General features: G+C 44.0%; 1 protein-coding gene and 1 long non-coding RNA gene across 2 annotated transcripts in view; one reads left to right on the top strand and one right to left on the bottom strand.

Moving 5' to 3' along the window:
* The window catches only part of flrt2 (fibronectin leucine rich transmembrane protein 2), a 92,461-nt gene that overhangs the window by 44,066 nt on the left and 24,018 nt on the right, over positions 1–24,377 (top strand). The window lies entirely within an intron of this gene.
* Positions 1–24,377, bottom strand: part of LOC116977249 — a 79,180-nt gene that overhangs the window by 40,328 nt on the left and 14,475 nt on the right. Inside the window, exons 2-3 of the long non-coding RNA XR_004413156.1 lie at positions 23,836–23,847; positions 20,519–20,524 (exon numbers count right to left, since the gene is read on the bottom strand). This is a non-coding gene — a long non-coding RNA (uncharacterized LOC116977249). The remainder of the gene's footprint in view (positions 1–20,518; positions 20,525–23,835; positions 23,848–24,377) is intronic.

The raw sequence follows: 24,377 nt of genomic DNA on the forward strand, positions 1-24,377 counted from the left end.
ACGCACGAACATAAAGAAGTTTACTTTTGTCTGATCTTCCAAAGTAAACTTTCTTTCTTGCACCATTCCCTTCACTTCTTTATTGGTGTAAAATGGCTACAATGTGAACCGTCAACAAATTGTCAAGGCTTCTGCACCAATACTTTCCAAATCTGTAACCTCTACCACCTAAATGGGCATTGTCAATAGGACATTGATAACAACAACCAACTCGATATTTCCTCCAAGCCATGGGTCATCCTGACTTAAACATCACTTACCTGCTTAGCTACAACTTCACCCTAAAAGCTACAGCTTTGATACTTCAGTTTGAGATCCTTATGCAGGATGTCAACCCAAAATATCGACCATACCTCTGCCATTACAGATTCTGCATGACCCCCTGAGTTCCTCCAGCGTTTTGTTTTTTGATCTGAATTACAGCATCTTCAGTCTTTTGTGTGTATGTGTTGCTGTTTTATAATTGCCGTTGGTTCTAAGTCTTAAATCCAGCAGTACTGGAATAATAAAATGGATACACAAGAGGACATTCTTTTAGGAAGGAGATGAGGAGAAATTTCTTTAGCCAGAGGGCGGTGAATCTGTGGAATTCTTTGTCACAGGTGGCTGTGGAGGCCAAATCAGTGGATATTTTTAAGGCAGAGAAAGATAGATTCTTGATAGATAGATATGTGTCAGATGATATGGGGAGAAGGCATGAGAATGGGGCTTGGAGGGAGAGATAGATCAACCATGATTGAATGACGGAGTAGACTTGATGGGCTGAATGGCCTAATTCTACTCCTATTCATTATGAACTTATGGCAAGAGACTGCAGATGCTGGAATCTTGAGCAAAAGTCAAACTGCTGAAGGAACACAGTTGACTGGCTGCCTTCTGTGGAAAGAAATAGACAGATGACGTTTTGGATGTTTGGGGCTTGTCTTCTGACTGTACTTTTAAAGGTACCTTCAGCACACAGTTTGAGGAGTGGCCTGTCCCACCTTTTCATGAATGATCTCTTGAGGATCAGCATTTCTTATATCCTGTGAAAGAATCCTAAAACGAAAACAGGCCAAAAACAAGGTTTGCGATTCAGTGCATATTCCAATCAGGCTACCTATTGCTGAATCAGTTCACAAGGAATGAGGGAAGGTTCATGGTGAGTCAGACTGACTTACTAATAGTGCCTTGAATTCAGATCCGAGGATTAAAATCACTTTTTTGAAAGATTGAAACGTGGTCTGTGTAACAAAAGGTTCCCTATCTATATTTCCCAATCTTCTGTAAAATTTATGGTGGTATCATTGGATTTATTAATTGACATCGCTCCAGGTAAAATATATTAGTGTTTTCTTACATAGACACAAAGTGCTGGAGTAACTCAGCAGGGACAGGCAGCATCTCTGGAGAGAAGGAATGGGTGACGTTTCGGGTCGAGACCCTTCTTCAGACTGTAACGTCACCCATTCCTTCTCTCCAGAGATGCTGCCTGTCCCGCTGAGTTACTCCAACATTTTGTGTCTATCTTCGCTTTAAACCAGCATCTGCAGTTCCTTCCAACACATTAGCGTTTGCTTAAGCAGGTTTAAGTTTATTATTGTCATGTGTTCCGTGGTACAGTGAAAAGCTTTGTTTTATGTGCTGTCCAAATAGAGCACATATTTACTATACATAAATATAATCAAGTCAAACTCGTACAATAGATAGAGCAGAGGGGAAGATACAGAGTATCATGTATCTATACACTGTAAATGGATCGATTGTAATCATGTACTGTCTTTCTGCTGACTGGATAGCACGCAACGAAAAGCTTTTCACTGTACCTCTGTAAACGTGACATTAAACTAAACTGAAGAAGGGTCTCGACCGGAAAAGTCGCCAATTCCTTCTCTCCATAGATTCTGCCTCACCCGCTGAGTTACTCCATCATTTTGTGTCTACCCTGTCATTAAACTAAGCAGAACTACAGAATATATTTCTCAGCTTGTAGCGTATCATTTCCATCGACCAAGACCAATGTCACATGATAAGGTAGGAATAAACCATGCAGTACACCAGCTTGTGAAAAGACCGTTCGGGAACCCTGATAATAGAGGGGGAAAAGATGTTCCTAAGTCTGGTGGTTCATGCTTTCAAGTTTCTTTGCCTTCTGCCAGTTGGGTGCAGGGAGAAGACGGAATGACAGGGGTGGGACAAGTCTCTGATTATGATGGCTGGTTTTCCGAGGCAGCGTGAAGTGTAGATCGACTGAAATGTTTATTGAGATGCTGAGAAAATTGTAGGTGCAGTTCTTAGGGAATCTGTATCTCCAAAGGCTGACATTTGTTTCATTATTCTATCTCTCAATGATGACATGAACCTTCCCTGACTAAGGGCGGCACTGTGGCGCAGTGGTAGAGCTAATGCCTTACAGCGCCAGAGACCCAGGTTTGATCCTGACTACAGGTGCTGTCTCTACTGAGTTTGCATGTTCTCCCTGTGACCTGCGTGGGTTTTCCCCGGATGCTCCGGTTGCCTCCCACACTCCAAAGACGGCCAGGTTTGTAGGTTAATTGGCTTCAGTAAAATTGTAAGTTGTCCCTAGTTTGTAGGGTAATGCTAGTGTACGGGGTGATCACTGGTCAGCTGGGACTGGGCGTGCCGAAAGGCCTGTTTCCGCACTGTATCTCTAAACTAAACTAAACTAAAAGATATTTTTTAATGAACATTTTCCCTGTGGCATTACTCAGGTGATGAACTGAAAGTTAATCTTGTGTCAAGCATTTGTTAGACTAAGAACGAAATGTAAAGGTGGTCATCGAAGGAATCAGCTCTGATCAACAAAAGAGTTTGTTGCTTAATTCCTCAAAATTAGTAGAGTAACATTTTATCTATATGCACATTCACATTTTAATTGTGGAGAGTTTACTGGGAGGATTGGATAATTACAGGTGCACAGATTTTGCCTGGAGAGTAGATGCAAGACCATTTGCTGCTTTATTTCTGTTCTGAGACCTTTTGCAGGTTTGTCAGTGGAGATTTCCGGGGCTCAGGCATTTGGATCAATGCAGCACTCGCGACAGTAGAGCAAGCAAAACAAGTGGCCGGGAAGCTCTCCAAACAATTAGTTTGGAGAATCTTCTCTAAGACCTGTTTCAACACGCTGCCTCAAAAAGGCTGGCAGTATCATCAAAGACCCACACCATCCTGGCCACACACTCATCTCCCTGCTACCTTCAGGTAGAAGGTACAGGAGCCTGAAGACTGCAACAACCAGGTTCAGGAATAGTTACTTCCCCACAGCCATCAGGCTATTAAACCTGGCTCGGACAAAACTCTGATTATTAATAACCACTTTCTGTTATTTGCACTTAACCAGTTTATTTATTAATGTGTGTATATATTTATATCATGGTATATGGACACATTTATCTGTTTTGTAGTAAATGCCTACTATTTTCTGTGTGCTTAAGCAAAGCAAGAATTTCATTGTCCTATACAGGGACACATGACAATAAACTCACTTGAACTTGAACTTGAACTTGAGTCGTCTCAGGATATGTTAATTGTATTTTGAATACAGGAAATGAAACAGACATGCAAGATGAAGGGGGAGAAATGAAGGGGGCAGCACAGTGGCACAACAGTGGCATCGCTGTGTTTCAGAGCCAGAGACCCGGGCTCGATTCTGTCCTCAGGTGCTGTCTATATGGAGTTTGCGCGTTCTCCCTGTGACCACATGGGTTTTCTACGGGTGCTCCAGTTTTCTCCCACACTCCAAAGACGTGCAGGCATGTAGGATAATTGGCTTCTGTAATTGAAAATTGTCCCTAGTGTATAGGATAGTGCTAGTGTACGGGATATTGCTGGTCGGCCCGGACTCAATGGGCTGAAGGACCTGTTTTGGTGCAGTACCCCTAAAGTCAAAATTCTAAATGGAAAGTTAAAACTAGAATTTATTTTTAAGTCTGCAGTATTAATTTTCCTTTACCAGAATAAAACAACAAACCTGTAAGATTGTAGAAGCAAGGAAGTATGGATGCTGGTTAATACACAAAAGGACCGAGTGCTGGAATAACTCATCTCTGGAGAACATGGATAGGTGACATTGCAGATTGAGATGTCTGAAGAAATGCCACCTATCCATGTTCTCCAGAGATGCTGCCTGACCTGCTGACTTACCCCAGCACGTTGAATACACTTGTAAGATTATTATTTTCAGGTCACGTGAAGTTATCGAGTGATGATTATTATACTGCTTTAAAAAGCCAGTTAATCCTGATTGAGCAAGCCCTAAATCTTAACATCAGTGAGAACAAGTGTAGACTGGGTGACCACTTTACTCTTGGAGTCTGACTCCCATGTTCAGCTGGAGCTCCCACTTGTGAGCCACTTCAATTCCCCTTGTCGTTCCCATACCGACCTGTCTGTCTCGTCTTCCTCCATTGACAGTGTGATCCACATGCAAAATGCAAGAACAGCACCTCATCTTCCACTCGTGTAATCTCCCACTCAAAGGTTTGCCACAGATGGCTGTGGAGGCCAAGTCAGTGGATATTTTTAAGGCAGAAATAGATAGTTTCTTGATTAGTGCGGGCATCAGAGGTTATGGGGAGAAGGCAGGAGGATGTGGTTAAGAGGGAGAGATAGATCAGCCATGATTGAATGGCAGAGTACACTTGATGGGCTGAATGGCCTAATTCTACTCTCCCCCCTTCTCCTGATTTCCCCAGATCCTCTTTCCCACGCCTTTCCTTTCCTATTCTCTTTCTTCCAGTCATCCAGGCACTTCCCCCTGCTCCACTTCCTCCTTCTGCTCATCGCCCACCACTACCCTCTCTGGGTTCCCGATCCTCCCACCCACCTCCTGTTCCCATCAATGTTCCATCCCTAACTCTGGCTCCACATTTCACTCCCACCTTCCTTTCTTAATCAAATTCCACCATCTGCAGCCCTCCGGCTTCTCCACATCGCTTCCAGCCTTTGTGATTATATCCACTCTTCTCCCTCCTACCTAACTCAACTGCCCATCAATGCCTCCCCTCACCTTCCTTAACCTATATCCATCCAACACTCTGTAGCTCTTGCCCCACCCTTTCTCCTCACTCTTTTCTACCATGTATTCCAGTTTAGTTTAGTTTAGTTTAGAGACACAGCGCGGAAACAGGCCCTTCAGCCCCCCGGGTCGGCACCAACCAGCGATCCCCACACATTAACGCTATCCAACACACACTAGGGACAATTTTACATTCACACCAAGCCAATTAACCTACAAACCTGTACGTCTTTGGAGTGTAGGAGGAAACCGAAGATCTCAGAGAAAACCCACGCCGCTCACGGGGAGAAAGTACAAACTCCGTACAGACAAGCACCCTTAGTCAGGATCGAACACGGGTCACTGGCGAGCGCTGTAAGGCAGTTGTTCTACCTCTGCGCCACCGTGCCGCCGCAGTCGTGAAGAAAGGTTCCGAACCGAAATATCTTCTGCGTATGTCCTACCACATATGCTACCATATACGCAAGACCCAACAGCAATTTGCTGTTTGCTTAGGTCTTTTGGGATTCATTTAAAAAAGTGTGGATAATCTCGCATTATTTCCTCGTGCAACTACAAATTATTTGACTGATCTCAGGTGCTGATAGTTTCAATATTATCATTATATCAAAAATTGGGCCAGAATTACTTTTAGACATTTAAATACATAAAGAGATGGGCCTAGTATTGATGCTGATTTGTAAATGTCAGCACAAATGTGGAGTGGGACCTGTGGCTAGACCAATACTGAGACTACTATGTCTTTGATAAGTAGCAGTGACAGGACAGGGCTGCTTATCAGCATTCTTTACATAGTAAAGCACTGTGATGTGGAGGGATAAAGTCTTTACGTTTGAAGAAACAGAAATGATATGCCCTGAGAGGTTTAACTGGTTTTACTCTGGTGTTGGAACCTGTCTGTGTGTTGTATGTGACCAAAAACTTCATGCATGTATTATTCAAAGATGAAACACGAGTAAATAGATGGTATTGATTAGATGGCACAATTAATAAAGAGAGAGACATGTACTGATTGGAATCCCTTTGTCTATATTTATGAATAAACGATATTTTTGGAAATTTAAAAAAAAACTTCTGCTTCTGAGACCCAACACTATCCAGACAAGTGTGGCAATCTAGATGCTAGACATACAACAAGGCATATATAGATGAATGATGTAGTTGTAATGTTGAGGTGAATCATGTGGCCCACAGGGACTGTAGGCTAGACACAGTGCTTTGGTCAGTGGGTCAGGCAGTATCTATGGAGGGGCAGCTTACAACCCAGTGGTATGAATATTGATTTCTCTAACTTCAAGTAAGCATCTCCTCTTTCTCCGTCCCTCCCCCACCCTAGTCGTTGTACTAGTTTCACTGTTGTCCTGTTGAGTTTCACTGTCTGTCTCACCCCGCAGCTAACAATGGACTATTGTGGGCTCCACTCCTTGATCATCTTTGCTTTTTGCATATCTTTCATTCATCAATTCTTTGTACTGTCTAAATCTCTTGTTTCCTTTTCCCCTGACTCTCAGTCTGAAGAAGGGCCTAGACACGAAACGTCACCTATTCCTTTTCTCCAGAGATGCTGCCTGTCTCGCTGAGTTACTCCAGCTTTTTGTGTCTATCTAGGCTAGGTGACATTTCAGGTCGGGACCATTCTTCAGATCAGGGAGCCCTCTTCAGACCTAGTCAAATCTAGACCGTAAGACCATGAAACATAGAAGCAGAATTAGGCCATTCAGCCCAACAGACCTGGGCATATTCAGAAGCTGGTGTTCTATTAAGATGGTGTCTCTGCTTATCTGTGCTGCTCAGTCTCTTGGTTTCCCACCAATCACAGTGAATGTTAGAACACGTCAATATATTTGAATGTTCCCTTAATTTAATTGAACTTTTTGCCTTTAATTTCTCTCACTTTTAAAAATTCTCCTTAAACCCCTGTCTCACGGTGCGAGTCCACCCACGGGTGATCCCGAGTTTAAAACAAATCAAACTCGTGGTAATCACATTGAATTAACGTAGCGAGAACGTCGGAACTCGTAACGCTAACGGCAGGTACTCTGGAAGCTGTGTGTTCACTTTTTGTCAACCAGCATCTGCCAATAGTCCGATTATTGAAGCGGAATAGCAAAGACATCTCTGCTGTCCGTTTTTGCTGTTTCACATATTTGTTCTCCCCCCCCCACCTTTCCCTCCCAACTCCAGTCCCGTCCCGACCCCCTGAGAAACTGAAGAGAGCGACAATCAACTGCCACGGATACAAATAATGTCATACACAAGAAAGGGCAGATGCTGGTTGACATAAAGTGAACACACAGTGCTGGAGTAACACAAAGACGCAGCAGAATTTTGGAAACGTCATCCCGTCACCCATTCCTTCTCTCCAGAGATGCTGCCTGTCCCGCTGATTGCCCACGGTAGACTCACGAGTCACTACGGTAAACTCACGGGCTACTACGTTCTTACAACGAGTTTAAAAGTTTAAAAGTTTAAAATTTTTACTTCAAGAGTAAATTTGACTCGTGGAAAATTTTCATCATGTTGAAAGATTTTCACGAGTTAACAAGTTTCCCGAGTACCTGCCTTTAGCGTTACGTGTTCCGACGTTCCCGCTACGTTAATTCTACGTGATTACCACGAGTTTGATTTGTTTTAAACTTGGGATCACTCGTGGGTGGACTCGCATCGTGAGACAGGCCCATTAATCACCTGAATCCTTTTGAGTTGCTTTTAAACATTGGTTATCATAGATGTACATGACACTCTTTGACTGCAGCGAATGGTCAAAGGGCAGTCATTGTTCTGAAGTTTTCACTCCAGTTCATGTGATAGGAGCAGAATTAGGTCATTCGGCTAGGGTTGCCAACTGTCCCGTATTGGCCGGGACATCACGTTTTTTTGGGCTAAATCACGGTGTAGGTCACGGTGGCGCAGCGGTAGAGTTGCTGCCTTACAGCGAATGCAGTGCCGGAGACCCGGGTTCGATCCTGACTATGGGTGCTGTCTGTATGGAGTGTGTACGTTCTCCCCGTGATCTGCGTGAGTTTTCTCCGGACCTTTGGATTCCTCCCACATGCCAAAGACGTACAGATTGTAGGTTAATTGGCTTGGTAAATGCCAAAAGTGTCCCTAGTGGGTGTAGGATAGTGTTAATGTGCAGGGATCGCTGGTCGGCGCGGACCCGCTGGGCCGAAGGGCCTGTTTCCGCACTGTTATCTCTAAACTAAACTAAATTGGTTTGTCCCGTACGGGACCGCCCTTGTCTGGTATTTGGCTGCTATTACTCGGGTCGAGGGGACTGTTGGGTCAGAGCGCCGCGTTCGGCCCCGCCTCACCCGTCCCGACGTTATCCAGCCCATGGAGTGCAGCAGCAGCGCCTCTTCCATGGTCCCGTTGGTCGGCAGCTCGGTCAGTTGTCCGACCTTCGCTTACCACCGACACCACCACCCCTCTTTCTGATGGCTGATCATCAGTGACATAGCGCAGGCCAAAACTCCTTAGCTGGCCCGCCGACTGGGCTTTGTGTGGGCTTTGTCCAGCACCCGGGCCAACTCATCATTCACCCAGCCACGGCCGAGTCAGCCAACGAATTGCCGTTGGGAATTTGTCCCGTATTTTGACCTTTTGCCCCTTATTTGGGAGTGAGAAAGTTGGCAACCCTACATTCGGCCCATCAAGTCTACTCCGCCATTCAACCATGGCCGATCTATCTCCCCCTCCTAACCTCATTCTCCTGCCTTCTCCCATAACCCCTGACATCTGAAGGCCAGGTTATCAAAAAAATACTGTGGATGCTGGAAATCTGAAACTAAAGCAGGACATTCTAAAAAAACTCAGCAGGTCAGGCAGCATCTATGGAAAGAGAACCAGTTAATGTTTCAGCTCTGGGACCTTTCATCAATATTGAAAAGGAGCGAAACAAGTTAGTCTTAATAACAGAGAAGTTGGGGGGGAGGGTAATGAGTAGAACCAAGAATTTCCTGAATAGAGTGAGATAATTTGGCAGTAAAGGGGTAGTTCAAATCAAATTACGTTTCTTTGTAAGACGCTGCTAATTTAACAGTCTGTGCTACTGTTGTAAGGTATGCCAGATGATACAAAATAAAGAAAATGTGTACAGAATTATGAGAGGAATAGAGTGGGTATATGCGCGGGTATATACAGAGTATCATGCACAGAGTAGGGGAATCGTGAACCTGAGGGCATAGGTTTAGGATGAAGGGGGAAAGATTGAATAGGAATCTGAGGGGTAACATTTTTACACAAAGGGTGGTGGGTGTATGGATCTTGCTGCCAAGGGAGGTAGTTGAGGCAGGTCCTATCGCAATGTTTAGAAACTTTTGACAAGCACATGGGTAGGACAGGTTTAGAGGGATATGGGCCAAACATTGGCAGGTGGGACTAGTGTAGATGGGACATGTTGGTCGGTGTGGACATGTTGGGCCGAAGGGGCTTTTTCCACACTGTATGACTTTATGACTAAATAATGATACAAAAAATGGCCAGTTAGTTATCGAAAGTTGATGAATTCACTATAGAGTTCTGCAACCTGCTATGTGCCCAGTCAGAAGATGAAGATGAGTTGTTGCTCTAGCTTGCATCTGGCCTTGATGGAACAGTGGGACTAGGATGGCAAATTAATGTGGCGGATAAATGTAAATTCAGGGTCACTCCTGCAGACTGAGACTACAGATACTCTGGAAAGCGACCACCTATTCTATAGAACTGCAGATGCTGGTATATACCAAAGATAGACACAAAGTGCTGGAGCAACTCAGCACGTCAGGCAGCATCTCTGGTAAAAAAGGACAAGTGTTATTTCGGGTCGGGACCCTTCTTCAGACTGAAAGTAGGGGGGTGGGGGGGAGAACTGGAAGTGAGAAAAGACTAGGACCAATCAAGGTTGACAGCAGGGTAGGTACGGTGTGATCTCAAGAGGGATATAATGTGGTTGACTGTGGAACTGGTTAAATGTCTAGGGTGGAGGAAGGAGGTAAGGGGTGGGAAGTGTGAGCAGAAGTTACTTACAATTTGAGAATTCAACATTGAATTCAATGCTGCCTGACCCACTTAATTACTCCAGCGCTTTGTGTCTATTATTGATCATCCATTCTGCATTTTGTTTCACAAGCGTAGATGAGGCCACATTGTGAGGTTTAGTTTAGTGTAAGATACAGCGCGGAAACGGGCACTTTGGCCCACCGAGTCCGCGCCGACCAGCGTTCCCCGCGCACTTACACTACCCGACACACACGAGGGACAATTTACAATGATACCAAGCCATTTAACCTACAAACCTGTACGTCTTTGGAGTGTGGGAGGAAACCGGAGATCCCGGAGAAAACCAATGCAGGTCACATGGAGAATGAACAAACTCCATACATAGAAACATAGAAAATAGGTGCAGGAGTAGGCCATTCGGTCCTTCGAGCCAACAGCGCCATTCAATATGATCAATGCTGATCATTCAGAACTAGTACCCCGTTCCTGCTTTTTCCCCATATCCCTTGATTCCTTTAGCCCTAAGAGGTAAATCTAACTCTCTCTTAAAAACATCCAATAAATTAGCATCCACTGCCTTCTGTGGCAGAGAATTCCACAGATTCACAACTCTCTGGGTGAAAACGTTTTTCCTCATTTCAGTCCTAAATGGCCTACCTCTTATTCTTAAACTGTGACCCCTGGTTCTGGACTCCCCCAAAATTATGAACATTTTTCCTGCATCCAGCCTGTCCAATCCCTTAAGATTTGTATATGTTTCTATAAGATTCCCTCTCATCCTGTTGAATTCCAGTGAAAACAAGCCCAGTCGACCTATTCTTTCATCATATGTCAGTCCTGCCATCCCGAAAATTAACCTGGTGAACCTACGCAGCACTCCCTCAATAGCAAGAACATCCTTCCTCAAATTAGACCAAAACTGCCCACAATACTTCAGGTGCAGTCTCACCAGGAGTACAACTGCAGTAGCATCTCCTTGCTCCTAAACTAAAATCCTTTGCAATGAAGGCCAACATGCCATTAGTTTTCTTCACTGCCTGCTGTACCTGCACGCTTACTACAAGCTCCCGTAGTCAGGATCGAACCCTTGTCTCTGGCGCTATAAGGCAGCAATTCTACCGCTGCTCCACCGGGCCGCCCAGGTCTGGTCGTTACTTGTGTCCCATTATGCTTATAGGAGCGAGGCTTTTGTTCAATCGGACCCTTGGGGATGGAAAAATGCCGACATGAGGACACCATACTCTGCTCCAACCCGTTGATTTTCTAAGTGGCGGGTTCTGTTTTGAGTTTTGCACCTTTTGAAGTTCAAAGCCAGGCCCATCAAGTAGTAATAATGAGTCTCCATGTTCAGACAAGGGATTGCTTCTCAGGGTCAAGGAAAAATAACAGGCCAAATTGTACAACAAACAGAAAATGACACTGATTACAAAAGCTAAATACAATGTGCAACACCATCTGTGTCCTGTCACTTGAACTAGAGAGAACATAATTGGATTAGATATGAGTTCTGAGAGATTGGCGGGTGGAGTTCACCTTTTGATGCTTAAAAGATCCTTGATTGGAGAGCACTGGTTAATTTTCATGCATTTGGCTCAAATGTCGACAATGGCGTTGAATTTGCAGGAGTTTCCTCAACTCAAGGTCGAAATGGCGAACACACAAAAGGTGCGACCAATCAAAGAGTTTGTCGTTTATTGTCACGTGTACAGAAGTACAGTGAAAAGCCTTTGTTGCACACTAACCAGTCAGCCAGGATGAATTTCGCAAAGATGAATTTCTCCTCCCCTTTATAGCTTACGTAAATGTATCTATTTGTTGATTCAAGTAAATTAAAGAACATAGAACAGCATAAGGGAAGGCACAAAGTGCTGGAGTAACTCAATCTGCCAGGCAGCATCCTTGGAGAACATTGATAGGTGATGTTTCGGGTTGGGACACTTCTTCATCTGTCTGAGGAAGAGTCCCGACCCCGAAACGTCACCTATCCATATTCTCCAGGGTTGCTGCCTGATCCGCTGAGTTATTCCAGCATTTTGTGTTTTTCCTTGGTAAACCAGCATCTGTGGTTCCTTGTTTTGACATAGAACAGCACAACACATGAGCAGACGCTTCCGCCCATGGCGCATGTGCGAAAAATGATGTCCAAATTAAACAAATCTCCTCTGCCTACACATGATCATTATCCCTTCATTCCCTTCATATCTATGTGCCTATCTAAAAGGCTCTTAAATACCACTATCGTATCTGCCTCCGTCACCATCCCTGGCAAATGTGTTCCAGGCCCCAACTACTCTCTGTGCAATAACAACTAGCCCCGCACATCTCCATTAAACTTTCCCCCTCTCACCGTATGGCTGTGCCCTCTAATGTTGAAAATTTCAACCCGTAGAAAATGGTTCTGCCGGTCTACCGTATAATTTTCATACCTCTCATAATTTGATATATTTAATATTAAATATTTTTCTATATATATACATAATTATATAATATTATATTTAATTTTACATATTTAAACCTATACTTACACTTATTTAATCTCCCTAAACTGATTTTGCGTTATGTTTTGGGGTAATCGTCAATGGTTGGAGGGAGAATGGCCAAGGATGTCAGTGTGTGGCATTGATTATGCGTGATGATGGTATTACTGCAAGAGTACATAAAAAGCCTAATAAAACAGAGAGGTAACTTCCATTTAGCGAGCCATTTAGAGGAGCTATTATTCTCCCCAATCAGTTTAGTTTAGTTTAGAGATACAGCGTGAAAAAAAAGCCCTTCGGACCACCGAGTCTACACCGATAAGCGATCCCTGAACTTTAACACTATCCTACACACACTTGGGACAATTTATACATACACCAAGCCAATTAACCTACAAACCTGCACGTCTTTGGAGTGTGGGAGGAAACCGAAGATCTCGGAGAAAACCCACACGGTCATGGGGAGAACGTGCAAACTCCATATAGACAGCACCCGTAGTCCGGATCGAACTAGGATCACTGATTCTATAAGGCAGCAACTCTTACCACTGTGCCACCGTTGCCGCCCATACACATGATTCCAATGAACTATTTTGAAGAGAGCTGAAGAGAGAGATGTTATCCCAGGTATACTGGCCAGAATTTATCTTCTTATCTTGGTTTTGATGATCTGGTCACTTGCACTTTGCTCTGTTTGGGTGCTTGCTCCAAGGCAAATTAGTTGCTGAGTTTCCAACATATCATGAATTGCTCCATTTGGAAAGCAATTCATCGGCTTTTAAATGCTTAGACTGCCTTGATAGGTGCTCCGATATGCATTCATTTTGTTTTGCTGTGTGTGCACAGTTTCCAAATGTTTTCAAGAAGGTTTCACCGCCACATAATTCATTCTGGTATGTGATTGCTACTAGTCACTTGGTGACCAATTTATGTACAGCAACACTCCACTCATAAAATTAAAATGTAATTAAAATAAACAACCAGAAAATTGGTTATTCTTATATTAGTAAGGTGGTAAACATTGGCCTGAATAATAAAGGACCTTCCTGGTTTGACTTAAATCCTCTTAAGCACCATTATCTCAGTTGCCTCCACCACCACCTCTGGCAGTACGTTCCAGATTTCCATCACCCACTGTGCAAAAGAAACATCTCCTTGATGGGGGATTTCAATATGCAGGTAGACTGGGAAGATCAGGTTGGTTCAGGACCCTAAGAAAAAGAGTTTGTCGAGTGCCTCCGAGATGGATTCTTAGACCAGCTTGTAATGGAGCCGACCAGGGAGAAGGCAATTCTAGATTTAGTATTGTCCAATGAACCAGATTTGATAAGAGAACTAGAGGTAAAGGAACTGCTTGGAGGTAGTGATCATAATATGATTAGTTTTAATCTGCAATTTGAGAAGGAGAAGGTTAATTCAGAAGTGGCAGTGATGCAGTTGAACAAAGGGGACTATGAAGGCATGAGGGAGGAGCTGGCCAAGGTAGACTGTAAAGGGATCCCAGCAGGAATGACGGTGGAATGGCAGGAATTTCTGGGCATAATCCGGAAGACGCAGGATCATTTCATTCCAAAAAGGAAGAAAGATTCGAAGGGGAGTAGGAGGCAACCGTGGCTGACAAGATAAGTTAGGGATTGAATAAAACTAAAAGAAAAGATGTATAACACAGCAAAGAGTAGCTGGAAGCCAGAGGATTGGGAAACTTTCATAGGACAACAGAAGGAAACAAAACAGGCAAACCGGGCTGAAAAGATGAAGTACGAGGGGAAGCTGGCCAGGAATATAAATAAGGACAGTAAAAGCTTCTTTAGATATGTTAAGGGAAAAAGAATAGCAAAGTCAAATGTGGGTCCCTTGAAGGCCGACACGGGTGAAATTATTATGGGGAACAAGGAAATGGCAGAAGAGTTGAACAGGTACTTCGGATCTGTCTTCACTAAGGAAGACACAAACAATCTCCCAGATGTGCTGGAGGACAGAGGATCTAAGGGGGTAGAGGAACTGAAATACATTTTCATTCGGCGAGAAATAGTATTGGGTAGGCTAATGGGACTGAAGGATGATAAATCCCCTAAGCCTGACGGTAAGGTCCCGCACGGGAGACTGGTGACTAAAATTAGAGCACATGGTATTGGGGGTAGGGTGTTGATGTGGATAGAAAATTGGTTGGCAGACAGGAAGCAAAGAGTAGGAGTGAACTGGTCCTTTTCAGAATGGCAGGCAGTGGCAAGTGGAGTGCCGCAAGGCTCGGTGTTGGGGCCGCAACTGTTTACCATATATATTAATGATTTGGAAGAGGGAATTAGGAGCAACACTAGCAAGTTTGCAGATGACACAAAGCTGGGTGGCACTGTGAACTGTGAAGAGGATGTTTGGCGGTTGCAGGGTGACCTGGACAGGTTGAGTGAGTGGGCAGATGCATGGCAGATTCAGTATAATATAGATAAATGTGAGGTTATCCACTTTGGCGGCAAAAACAAGGGGGCATATTATTATCTCAATGGGGTAAGGTTATGTAAGGGGGTTAGGTAAGAAGGTTCTGACTGTCTACCCTATCATAATTGAATAGGGCACACATAAAATAGCATGACTGACCAACTGATCATAAGTTACAGGAGCAGAATTAGGCCATTCGACCCATCGAATCTACTCTGCCATTCAATCAAGGCTGATCTATCTTTCACTCTCAACCACATTCTTCTGTCTTATCCTCATAACCACTGACATCCTTACTAATCAAGAATCTTATCAATCTCCGCCTTAAAAATATCCATTGACTTGGCCTCCACAGCCTTCTGTAGCAATGAATTCCACAGATTCACCACCCTCTTATATCTTTCTTCTATGAGGCTTGGCTAGCTTTCTTGTACCAGGTCGAAGGATCTAACACTCGATTAAATTAATAGACCGGTCCTTAATTCTTTATTTTGAACATGAACAGGTTGATGGAATAAAATGGTTACTGGGGCTCACATGTTGCATTGCCTGGGCAAGTTGGAAAAACAAGTCCAAATCAGATTTCATGTTTTGATGATGAAATGTGCAATACACAATATTTAATGAATGAAATAACCAGTTACATCTGTTAATGTATACAATTGGCGAGACCATGAAATAAAACAAGAGGATTTTTGCTTTCAAAAGCTGGCTTGACTTGTTCCTCTGTTGTTGTGCTAATTTTCCATGGAATGTTGGCTCGCAAAGTGCATTTATTTTATTTGAGTCAAAACTCTATGGAAACTTCGGTGAGAACGGCTGTAGAATGCAAATCAGAACCATTTGGATAATCTTACTTGGAGCACTGGCCAGCCCATGATCAGATGGTTTAAAATCCAAAATCCCCACCCAAAGCCCTGTGTGTTCCACTGTGGTCACAACATAATGTTTGATGTAAGGTCAGGAGCTGTGCCTTCACCCCCCCCCCCCCCCCCCCCCCAAATCCCTTAAACTCAAGCTGATCTGCACCTCCTCTCCGATGCACAACTTTGCTCCATATATTTTAAGAATCCAACAAAGTAAAACATACTATTCTCTGCCTTAAATAAAACCAGCAGCTGGGGCTTTTGGGAAGAGCTGCTTCCAGATTTCCACTACGCTTTGGGCGAACATGACCAGAGGAAATGTTTTGTCTGTATGTAGTCGGTCAAGTCCTTTCATCATTTGGAACATTGCACTTGCAGCAAGTCTTGAGCCACATTTAGGCACTTTGCCATCAGTTAACGCCAAGTCCTGGTAATATTCAACCTGAGAAACCAGAGTGTCGAAGACAAGCGGAATGAATGAGCTGACATTTATATGGTGCCTTTCACTACCCAAAGTGCAAGCAAACAAGTAACTCTGCAATGTGGTCTCTACTGTAAAATTTGTAGTGATTTTTTTCAGATGTGGACATTGTTGGTAAGGCCAGCTAATGTTGCCTGCCCCTAATTACTGTTGAATCATTGAATTTCTTCTGGCAACAGTCCTGTTGAACAAAGAGCAGCAGGATATTGAACGAGCAATGATGAAGGAGTAGTGATGGTTTTAGCTTGGTTACCATGTTCCAATTGTATTGATTCCCACCAAAATGAGTCTGGTTTGGGTCAGTTTAGTTAGTTTAATTTAGTTTAGTTTAGTTTTGAGATACAGCGCAGAAACAAGCCCTTCGGCCAAGTGAGTCCACGCTGACCAGCGATCCTCGCACACTAACACTATCCTGCACGCAACAGAGACAATTTACAATTTTGCCAAAGCTAATTAACCTACAAATCTGTACGCCTTTGGAATGTGGGAGGGAACCGGGGCACATGGAGCAAACCCACACAGTCACAGGGAAAACGTGCAAACTCCATGCGGACAGTAACTGTGGTCAGGATCGAACCCGTGTCTCTGCTGCTGTAAGGCAGCAGCTCTACTGCTGCGCCATTGTGCCATACATATCACTTAAACCTAAAACTAAGTTAGGAATCACAGCCAACAATTTGAGTGCACAAGGTCCCACAATCTGTTATAGGACAAATGACTGAATAATTGATTGTATAGTCTTTGGTTGTGGGGTAAATTTTGTAATAACCCAGAGAGTGAACTTATATCTGAGGATGTATCATTGAGGTGATTAATATCCTATTTGAAGAAGAGTACATTGTGTCAGCGTCACTTACACTCAATGCTACCTTGGAGCATCAGCTCTCCATTAACTCTCCAAGTGTTGGAGTGTTGTATGAGGCACAATCTTTGACTCAGAGGCATGGATGTGACTGCTCTGCCAAGAAATTCTCCATAACGAGCAACCGATAAAATCACATCTCTATAACTATACACTGCAAAGCCATATGTTGCCTATTTGTTGTTGATTCTGTTGGTGAGTCGTTGGACAAGAAGAAAAAATGCACTTCTGTTTGCAAATTGAAATAATAACCGCATTCCCTGCTGCGATTCCATTCCAAAGGCAATTTTTTCTCATCTCACCCACGAGGTTTATTTGAGTTTGCCTCTGGCTGGTGAGGTCACAAATGAAAGAACTAAGAGCTCAAGGTTGAGACTGATGTTAGAATTATTGGTTCCCTGGTTGGCTTAGTTTAGTTTAGTTTATTGTCATAAAATATTGATTTCTCTAACTTCAAGTAACCCCAGCATTCCCTCTCTCTCCATCCCTCCCCCACCCAAGTCGCACCAGCTTCTCGTTTTCACCCAACAAACAGCTAACAATGGCCTGTTTCCTTTGTCATCGTTACTTTTTTGAATATCTTTCATTCATTGTTTTATATCTCTCCATATCACCATCTATATCTCTCTACATCTCGACCCGAAACGTCATCCATTCCTTCTCTCCAGAGACGCTGCCTGTCCTGCTGAGTTACTCCAGCATTTTGTGTCTATCTTTAGTTTGTTATTTGTACAGTGGTACAGTAAATCTTTTGTTGTGTGCTAACCAGTCAGCAGAAAGACTACATGATTACAGTCGAGCCGTCCACACTGTACAGATACATGATAAAAGGAATAATGTTTTGTGCAAGATAAAGTCCAGTAAAGTCCAATTAAAGATAGTCCAAGGGTCCCCAACGAGGTAGATAGTAGCTTAGGTCCGCTCTCTAGTTGTTAGTTAGATGGTTCAGTTGCTGATAACACCTGGGAAGGAAGGCACTATCTCTTGAGGTATGCAGAGGGAAGAAGAGGAAGTAACCAGGGAATGGTAACCTCTGGAGACTTTGCGCCCCACCCAAGGTTTCCGTGCGGTTCCCGGAGGTTGCAGGTGGTTTCCGGAGGTTGCAGGTGGTGGAAACAGGTAGGGAGACTGACAAAAACCTCCGGGAACTGCACGGAAACCTTGGGTGGGGCGCAAAGTCTCCAGAGGTTTCCGTTCAGGTTTCCTAAGTGGGACTGGGGCATTAAGGTTACTGGTTGCATGCGTGATAAAACACTGCATTTGTCCATCTTCCTCCCTTCCCCTCTACCCATTAAAGCAGGCCAAAGACTGTGCAGCCATTCTTCATTGTCGGAGCATGCGTGTTGAGCCTTAATGTAGTGAGTTAGCAGCATTGTCACATATTGTTGAGGACTGTCCTCTCTGTAAATCTCAGGGAGGTCTGATAACACTGAGCTCAACAAATAAGGAGGCCGTGGGTGGCTCAATGGCTATGTGAAAGCAAAATAATATATTGTGTACAAATGACGGGAAAATACAATAAAGAGCCAGCTCCAATACTTAAGTAAAACTACAAAATGGTCGCACTGCCAAAGTCCTTGATGATGAATTGACATTTATTTATTGCCAATGCTTTGTGCAGAGCCATGCCATGTGAGTTTTTCATGCTTGAACTTTAAATTTGTAATCGTAAAAACTTTGAGGAATAAGACTATTATTTTGTCTGATTACAAATCTGGGGTGTGCATTTGTGCTTTTAAAAAGAATCCCGGTTATCCTCAATGTCTCGTATTTTGCTCGGATACCGTTCAGTAGTTGTTGGTGAGGTGGGGAAATTGTCCGAGCGGTGATTTCCACCAGCCTTGGCACATTTCCCAGGGCATGAAGAAATTGGCCATAAATCAATACAGGCATCCACAAACATCTTGGGAAATCCTTGAACAAGCCTGTACAAATCAACAGCTTGTACAGATTTCCTGTCACACCTTCAGCCCTTACCAAATGGCTGTACTTTACATGTGAGCTAGAGCACTTTTACAAATCTAGCTGTTCAAATAGACTGTAGGTACAGGCTGCACGTTCAAGAGGTGATCGTGTCAGAACTACATTTATATTCCATTACTTCCTCATTGAATACATTGATATATATGCAGCACACATGAACTATTGCAAAGCTTTCAGATTGCGTTTTTTAACCATTTACATCTTTACGTTTAGAATCACACAGCAGTGGAAACAGGCCCTTCGGTCCACTCTGACCAACATGCTCCATCTACACTCGTAGCACCTACCTGCATTTGGCCCATATCCCCCCAAACCTATCCCATCCATGTACCTGTCTAAATGTTTCTTCAGCATTGCAATAGTCTCAACTGTCTCAACTACCTCCTTCGGCAGCTCATTCCATACACCCACCACCCTTTGTGTGAAAAAGATTCAGATTCCTATTAAATCTTTCCCCCTTCACAAACCTATGTCCTGTGGTTCTGGATTTCCCTCGACTCTGTGCCTCCACCCGACCTATTCCTCTCATGATTTTATACACCTCTATAAGATCGCCCCTCATCCTCCTGCGCTCCAAGGAATAGAGTCCCAGCCTGCTCAACCTCTCCCTATAGATCTGGCCCTCGTGTCCTGGCAACATCCTCGTAAAGTGAGTGATGTGTCTTATCTAAAGGATCGCTCTGTTATATAAATTCACACCCTGATCAACCACTCAACTTGTGAGACACAGGAGATTGATCCGTAAATCTTAATTCGTAGAGAAGGGTGAACACTCCTACATTTGACAGATATCGTGCTGGAATAGGTGGCTGATGGTGTTCCACGTGTGAGAGAGAAGGCTAGGCATCAAAAAGAAGAAATTCAGCCATTAGTGTTGTGTTGCATGAGAAAGTCATCTGTCTCATTGTGTGAGTGATGTAACTCTGGATCAATATGAGGTGTGGGCCATGTTTAGTTCAGTTTAGAGATACAGCATGGAAACAGGCTCTTCGGCCCACCGAGTCAATGCTGGCCATCGATCACCCATTCATACTTGTTCTATGTTAACCCACTTTTGCATGTACTCCTTACACACGAGGGGCAATTTACAGAGGCCAATTAACCTCCAATCCCACACTTCTTTGGGATGTGGGAGGAATTTTACACGTGGAAGGAATCACTCAGAGGAAACCCACGAGGTCACAGGAAGAACATGCAATCAACGCAGACATCGTCCATGTTCAGGATCGAACCTGGGTCTCTGGTGCTGTGTGGCAGTGGCTCTATCACTGTGCTGCCCTGGTTGATGGCAAAAGTCCAGACCTCCAGGTAATGGTGGGACTGGATATGTGGACTGTTAATAAGAGTCACTGAGTCGTACGGAACAGAAAAAGGCTCTTCAGCCCAAATCATCCATAAACTTGTCTAAGCTAGTACCATTTGCTCTCATTTTGCCCATATATCCCTTTAATCCTTTCCTATCCATGTATTTGGCCACATGTACTTTAGTTAATGCTGGGTAATTGGAGAGCGTAAAGTTTAGTTTAGTTTAGAGAAAAAAGCATGGAAACAGGCCTTTTGGCCGACCACATCCAAGTTGCCCGTCGATCACCCACTTTGGAGTTAAGAGGCAAAGGCAGAGCAAGCTGGATAGAAGGTGGCACAGTAGTATATCTTTGATGTGCCCCTTTGTAGATTACAAGGAAGCACTGCCCCCTAGTTTAGAACCCTGTGCAGGACGTGCTAACGTCATGAAGGACATGGGCTCTGAATTTTCTCAAGATTCAATGATTCAGTGATTCAATTATATTTTACTGTCACATGTGTCCAACTACAGTGAAATGCTTTGATTGGCGTACAACCCAGTAAAATCATACAGCAGACGTCACGTAGGCGATGTACCAGTGTCGCCACATGTCTGTTCATTGAACAGTCCTATCTTCTGCCTGTCTCCACACATGGCAGCAGCCATCCCCCCCATCCCGCCCCCCCCCCCCCTCATTCTCAAAGCCCCCTTCCCCCCACTGCCTGGTCCCACTTCGTTCTCGATGGCCCCCCCCGCCGGGTTCCTTTTTGTTCTCTGTGGCCCCCTACTGGGTCCCCCCCCCCCCCCCCCCCATTGTTCAAGATTCCTGAACTCCCAAAGGAAAAAACTTCAAAAGAATGCCGGATGCAAATGAGGATAATCTGCTCCAATAATACAGTATTTATGCCATTTCTTTGGGGATCCTGTTATCAGCTCCTGTAAACCCCAATGGAGGTTCCAGGGGAAGTCAACCTCTGTCGAAACAAGGAACTGCAGATGCTGGTTCTCTAATTCTCTAATTTTAAGTAACTTATACTTATACTCCCCTCCCCTCTCTTCTCCTCGCGCCCCCTTTATCCACCCTAGTCATTTTCCCAGTTCCGCAGTTCTCCACCATGTTTCTTGAGATCCCAACCTCACTAGCAAACAGTGGGTTTACCAGGCACCATCCTGCCTGAGGTCATTTGTGACCAGCCTTGATTGGTCCTGGTCTTTCCTCACCTCCACTGCTTCACACTCAGGTCAGGTCGGGGGGAGTTCTCCCCGCCACGAGTACCATGTAATCACATGCTACCTGCTCCATGGTCGGATAGTCGACGACTAAACCGTCTCCCCCACCTGGTTTGCCAGGTGAGGAGGGGGCTGTGGACCCCCAGCAGGACCAAAAACAAGACCTGTCAAAGGGCGGATGAGCTCCTAGTGAGCCAAAGGCCATCCACACTTCAGTAGAAGTTGCAATCACTGTCGTACATAGCATTGTATTCAGATTCAGATTCAACTTTAATTGTCATTGTCATGTTACAGTACAGAGACAACGAAATGCAGTAAATGTAGAGATGCTATCTGGCCCATTGAGTTGCTACTGCATTCTGTGCCTATCTCTGCAACGGGAAGTGTGCAGTGGAGATGCATCTGTATAGGAGAGTTTTTTATTACCAAAAATAAATGTAATCAATTATGTAGAATAATATATACAATACAAGATAAAACAATGGGATGTGGCTGGCCTGTCAACTTGCCCATCTCAGCGCACAGCAGTATTTTCAAAAGTTGATCAGCTCCGGGAGTAGAATTACTCCATCCTTCCCCATCAAGTCTACGTCATTCAATCATGGCTGATCTCACTTTCCCACTCAACCCCATTCTCTTGCCTTCTCCCTGTAACCCACAACACCCTTACAAATCAAGATTATATCAATCTCTGCCTTTAAAATATCCACTGACTTGGCCTCCACAGCCGTCTGTGGCAACAAATTCCACAGATTCACCACCCTCTGACTAAAGAAATTCCTCCTCATCTACTTTCTAAAGGTGCGCCCTTTTATTCTGAGGCTATGGCCTCTGGTCCTAGACTCTTCCACTAGTGGAAACATCCTCTCCACGTCCACTCTATCCAGGCCTCCCAAAATCTCCTGACCAAACTGGACACAACCTATCTGAGGAATTCCAGTTTTATTGTCCAGCTGTTCTGAAATAACAGTAAAATGACCCGCAACAATCAGATCGATATCTCGCTGAGGTTCCACACAGGCACCAAGACTCAGCGGCACATGCAGATTTATTAGTGACCTTGGTGGGAATGCTGAAAAGACCACTTCCTGAGCATTACTCTTTCTCGGTTCCAGATATCCCCCACACTCAATGACCTTTTGCTGGATTTTCACCACACTGTCTGCCCAACACTGCCTTTTTGTTCTCAGTCTAATGTTTTCACAGCTTGCTGCAGACGACCAGGATGCAATCAGCTGCAGCACTGTTCTGAATTTCTTTATGCCTTTAATTTGCTACTGACTGAATTATTTTATTAAGTAAATAACACCAAGCAACTTTGGACAAACTCCATCTATTTGGCAAAAAACAACTCCTCTATTTCTTTTGAACTATAACTATTTTGACCTCTCACTTTACATGTCATGCATGCCTTTGATACATTTTGTAGATACGTAGAACAATATTAGAACGACTAATCTAAAAAAGCAGTGTAAAAAATATATCACTTTTGTACTGGGAACTTTGCCCCTGTTGTTCTACGTTAATGATTTTTGTTGTTGTTTCTCGTTAATATTTGTTGTAATTAACAGTTCCAGTGGATCTTATTTGTCATCCAGGCCTTGCCTGTTGACTGTTTTCCACCTCCTTTGGTTATATTTCTGCTCGCTGCTTCTTTCTGATTGCTTAGTTTGCTGTTTTTGAATGAAACAAACATATCATCCAAAATAGTTTTCAAAGTTCAAATGTTCCAATCAAATTTTGCAGCATGATTTCACGCTTCCTCATGGAACAATCTTCAATCCAGAACCAGCGTGATGGTACTCAGAAATTGGATGCATGTAGAAGGCTCAACATTTTGTTTGGACACTCCACCGTTTTGTGAATTACAGACGGTGGCTACTTTGTACAACTGTACTTCACCAATTCCTACAGCTAAAGCCTGGGACTTAGAATTCTTTCCCCTCTCACCTTATATCTATCCATGCCTTCTAGTTTTAGACTCTCCTATTCTAGACAAAGGATTAGAAACATAGAAACATAGAAAATAGGTGCAGGAGTAGGACATTCGGCCCTTCGAGCCTGCACCGCCATTCAATATGATCATGGCTGATCATCCAACTCAGTAGCCTTCTCTCCATACTCCCTGATCCCTTTAGCCACAAGGGCCACATCTAACTCCCTCTTAAATATAGCCAATGAACTGGCCTCAACTACCTTCTGTGGCAGAGAATTCCACAGATTCACCACTCTCTGTGTGAAAAATGTTTTTCTCATCTCGGTCCTAAAAGACTTCCCCCTTATCCTTAAACTGTGACCCCCTTGTTCTGGATTGTTAACCATTCAACTTATCTGCGCCCCTCATAATTTTGTAAACCTCCACATGGTCATCCCTCAGCCTCCTTTGCTCCAGGTAAAACAATCCCAGTTTATTCAATGTCTTCTCATAACTCAAACCTGACATCACCCTTGTGAATGTGTCGGGAGGAATTGCGGATGTTGATTGCAACTGAAGAGTAACTCAATGGGTCAGGCATCTTTGTGAAGCTTCTCTGAACCCTATTGTGTGCCGACCTGAGCAGGAGTAATACTCCTCACTTGTACAGTTTTAGACTATAGACTTTAGAGATGCAGATAGGGTATGGAAACAGGCCCTTTGGCCCACCGAGTCTGCGCCGACCAGCGATCAGCCCGTACACCAGCACTATCCTGCACACGAGGGACAATTTACAATTTACCAAAGCCAAATAACCTACAAACCTGTACATCTTTGGAGTGTGG

The sequence above is a fragment of the Amblyraja radiata genome, chromosome 9, assembly GCF_010909765.2.
Source record: "Amblyraja radiata isolate CabotCenter1 chromosome 9, sAmbRad1.1.pri, whole genome shotgun sequence".
In the NCBI taxonomy this organism is placed as follows: Eukaryota; Metazoa; Chordata; class Chondrichthyes; order Rajiformes; family Rajidae; genus Amblyraja; species Amblyraja radiata.